Genomic DNA, 4213 nt, shown 5'->3' with positions numbered 1-4213 from the left:
CGGGCTCTGCTCCCGGGTCTGGACGTGCCGCTCGGGGACTGCTTAGAGCGGGGCCGGCCTGACCCTGCGGGGGGCGGACTGAGCTCGGTGCTTGCCTCTAGTAGGGTCCCCCTCCAACCCCCTCCCGTCCTCATCTCCTGGGTCGGGGTCCCCCCCTCCACACCCCTCCCCCCGTCCTCATCTCCTGGGTCGGGGTCCCCCCCCAACCCCCTCCCGTCCTCATCTCCTGGGTCGGGGTCCCCCCCTCCACACCCCTCCCCCCGTCCTCATCTCCTGGGTCGGGGTCCCCCCCCAACCCCCTCCCGTCCTCATCTCCTGGGTCGAGGTCCCCCCTCCACACCCCTCCCGTCCTCATCTCCTGGGTCGAGGTCCCCCCTCCAACCCCCTCCCGTCCTCATCTCCTGGGTCGGGGTCCCCCCTCCAACCCCCTCCCGTCCCGTCCTCATCTCCTGGGTCGGGGTCCCCCCTCCAACCCCCTCCCGTCCTCATCTCCTGGGTCTGGGTCCCCCCTCCAACCCCCTCCCGTCCCGTCCTCATCTCCTGGGTCGGGGTCCTCCCTCCAACCCCCTCCCGTCCTCATCTCCTGGGTCGAGGTCCCCCCTCCAACCCCCTCCCGTCCTCATCTCCTGGGTCGGGGTCCCCCCTCCAACCCCCTCCCGACCCGTCCTCATCTCCTGGGTCGGGGTCCTCCCTCCAACCCCCTCCCGTCCTCATCTCCTGGGTCGGGGACCCCCCCTCCACACCCCTCCCCCCGTCCTCATCTCCTGGGTCGGGGTTCCCCCCTCCACACCCCTCCCCCCGTCCTCATCTCCTGGGTCGGGGTCCCCCCCTCCAACCCCCACCCCGTCCTCATCTCCTGAGTCGGGGTCCCCCCCTCCACACCCCTCCCCCCGTCCTCATCTCCTGGGTCGGGGTCCCCCCCCAACCCCCTCCCCTCCTCATCTCCTGGGTCGGGGACCCCCCCTCCACACCCCTCCCGTCCTCATCTCCTGGGTCGAGGTCCCCCCTCCAACCCCCTCCCGTCCTCATCTCCTGGGTCGAGGTCCCCCCTCCAACCCCCTCCCGTCCTCATCTCCTGGGTCGGGGTCCCCCCTCCAACCCCCTCCCGTCCCGTCCTCATCTCCTGGGTCGGGGTCCTCCCTCCAACCCCCTCCCGTCCTCATCTCCTGGGTCGGGGTTCCCCCCTCCACACCCCTCCCCCCGTCCTCATCTCCTGGGTCGGGGTTCCCCCCTCCACACCCCTCCCCCCATCCTCATCTCCTGAGTCGGGGTCCCCCCCTCCACACCCCTCCCCCCGTCCTCATCTCCTGGGTCCGGGTCCCCCCTCCAACCCCCTCCCCCCCGTCCTCATCTCCTGGGTCGGGGTCTCCCCTCCAACCCCCTCCCATCCTCATCTCCTGGGTGGGGGTCCCCCCTCCAACCCCCTCCCTCCATCCTCATCTCCTGAGTGGGGTCCCCCTCTCCACACCCACCCCTTCCCCTGTGTCCTCTCCCTTGCCCTGGTGACAGCGTCCAGGCTGATGGAACCTGCCAGAGGAGGAGGAGAGGCCGCGGGCTTCCGGGGTGGCGTCCACGGGCTGGGAGTGGATACTGCAGGCCTGGCCCCTCACTGCTGCCGCCTGGGAGGCCACTGCCTGTCCCTTCCTGGCCTCTGGGGGCTCCCCCCCGCAGGGACCATGAGCTCTTCCTCCTGGGGCACGGATGGGGTGAGGATGGGAGCATCTGTCCCAGGGCTGGGCCCCTCACCGTGTTTCTCTAGGATTCCAGGAGACAGAAGGGATCTTGCTGTCGCCTCTGTCCTCAGGACTCAGGACCACGACATGAAGAGCCTCTTGCTGCAGGTTGAGCAGACTGATAGTGGGCTCTGGGGTCACCTCACATTTTGCCCCCACACATGCCCTCCCGACCTCCCTGGACCCGCGGCCCCGCCTCCTCCAGCAGCCCCGCGTGCAGGTGGGGACAGACGCAGGTGTGGATTCTGAAAGGGAAAGTGGGCACCATCACGAATAAGGAGAATTTTACAATTTCGTGGTGGGCATGTTGCTCGATTCTACTGGCTTCGTGGGAATTTAGGATGTGAGAGATGTGATCTCAGCATCGTTCTGGCTTCTGCAGAGACGGGGCTCCGAGGGGCCCCCGAGGGAGGGAATGATGTAGGAAACTGAGGCAGGAGAGAAGTTATTAAACTTCCCTACCACCTGCAGGCCCTTGGCACGTCCCTGAAACAGGCAAAGAGACCTTTCTTTAGGGACTCACCTGCCTCCATGTTAATACTTTGCTGGGGGTAAAAGGCAACCTTAGCCCTGCCCCCACCCGCCATGGGATCCTGTAAACCTGCTCTAACATATAAAAATTCTTTTAGGGGCGCCTGGGTGGCTCAATATGTTAAGTGTCTGCTTTGGGCTCAGGTCATGATCCTGGGACCTGGGATGGAGTCCCATGTGTCCTCAGGCTCTCTGCTCAGCGAGGAGCCTGCTTCTCCCTCCCCCTCTGCTCCTCACTCCCCCCCCCCCACCCCGCTCTCTCTGTCTCTCTCTCTCAAATAAATAAATTCACAAATAAAGTTATAAATAAAATTATAAAACATATATAAATAAAAGTTCCTTTAGAAATTTCCTTTATCTCTAAACCCCCCAAAATGCACGTTGGTGATCATCTCCCCCAAGCATATGACTGACCCACATACATGTGAAGGGTCTCATGCCTCAGGTTTTATAAGATGGTAATAAATGACCTTTTCCCAACAATAGTTGGCCCCCTCAAGGTCCTGGAAACCTTGCTTCCAAAATTCCTGAGAGACGGACGCCTGGGTGGCTCAGCCTTGGAGCACCTGCCTTGGGCGCAGGGCGTGATCCTGGGTCTGGGGATCGAGTCCCACGTCGGGCTCCCAGCATGGAGCCTACTTTTCCCTCTGCCTGTGTCTCTACCTCTTTCTCTCTGTGTCTCTCATGAATAAATAAATAAAATCTTAAAAAAAATATATTCGTGAGAGACTTACGGTCTCCCTGACCCTCTCACAACTTGAGAGTATATAACGGGTCCCTCCTCATGACACCGGTGCAGCTCTTCCTGCCCATCGGTCCTGTCCCTGTGCTTTTTTTTTTTTAATATTTTATTTATTCATGAGAGACACCGAGAGAGAGAGGCAGAGACACAGACAGGCAGAGGGAGAAGCAGGCTCCATGCAGGGAGCCCGACGTGGGAGTCGATCCCAGGTCTCCAGGATCACGCCCTGGGCCTAAGGCAGGTGCTAAACCGCTGAGCCACCCAGGCATCCCCATTGTCTCTGTGCTTTAATAAAATCACCTTTTTGCACCAAAGATGTCTCAAGAATTCTTTCTTGGTTGTCCGCCCACCTCCGAGCTTCAGGCCTTTCTTCATGGAAATATGATTGCTCGTGGGGGCGATGGGGATGGGGGGTGTGGGGGCTGATGTCAGGCCCAAGGCTCCTGAGAGTGGGGCAAAGCCTGGGGAGTCGCCCAGCCTCAGAGTCAGAGGCCTTTGAAGGGCCCTGGGCCAGCCCCCACTCCAGCAGGAGGGGTGCTGGTGGAGGGGCCGTAGAGGCGCCTTCATCCACATGCTCATTCACTCATTCAGCGACTCTTTTTTTTTTAATTTTTATTTATGATAGTCACACACACACACACACACAGAGAGAGAGAGAGAGAGAGAGGCAGAGACATAGGCAGAGGGAGAAGCAGGCTCCATGCACCGGGAGCCCGACGTGGGATTCGATCCCGGGTCTCCAGGATCGCGTCCTGGGCCAAAGGCAGGGGCCAAACCGTTGCGCCACCCAGGGATCCCTCATTCAGCGACTCTTGACCAAACCTTGGGTGCACCAGGCCCTGCCTGGCACCAGGATGCAGTGGCGAACCGAGGCCCGAGCTCACGCTGCTGACCAGCTTTCCAGAAGTGCGCTGCTGCTGCATGGTGATGCAGTAGAGGTCAGGAGGTAGACAAGGTCGGGGCCATGGGGCCTACATCAGGCTGTTTAGCTCTTGTTGCGGGGTTGGCAGGCCTCCTGCAGGAGGAGCAGGAGAGTGAGGGGAGCGGGTGGGCAAGAGGGCAGCAGCAGGCCGCGAGGGCACTGGTAGGTGGGGAGGTGGGATGGGCCAAAGTTATTTGGGACTTCAAGGTCCCCTCATAATTGTGACTGAGTCCTTGGGCAACAGGAAACTGGCTGGGTAAGGGTGAGTTGACCAGATCTGCATTT

This window comes from Vulpes vulpes, chromosome 6 (genome assembly GCF_048418805.1).
Source record: "Vulpes vulpes isolate BD-2025 chromosome 6, VulVul3, whole genome shotgun sequence".
Lineage (NCBI taxonomy): Eukaryota > Metazoa > Chordata > Mammalia > Carnivora > Canidae > Vulpes > Vulpes vulpes.
The sequence above is the reverse complement of the archived record's forward strand: the minus strand, read 5'-3'. Positions refer to the sequence as shown.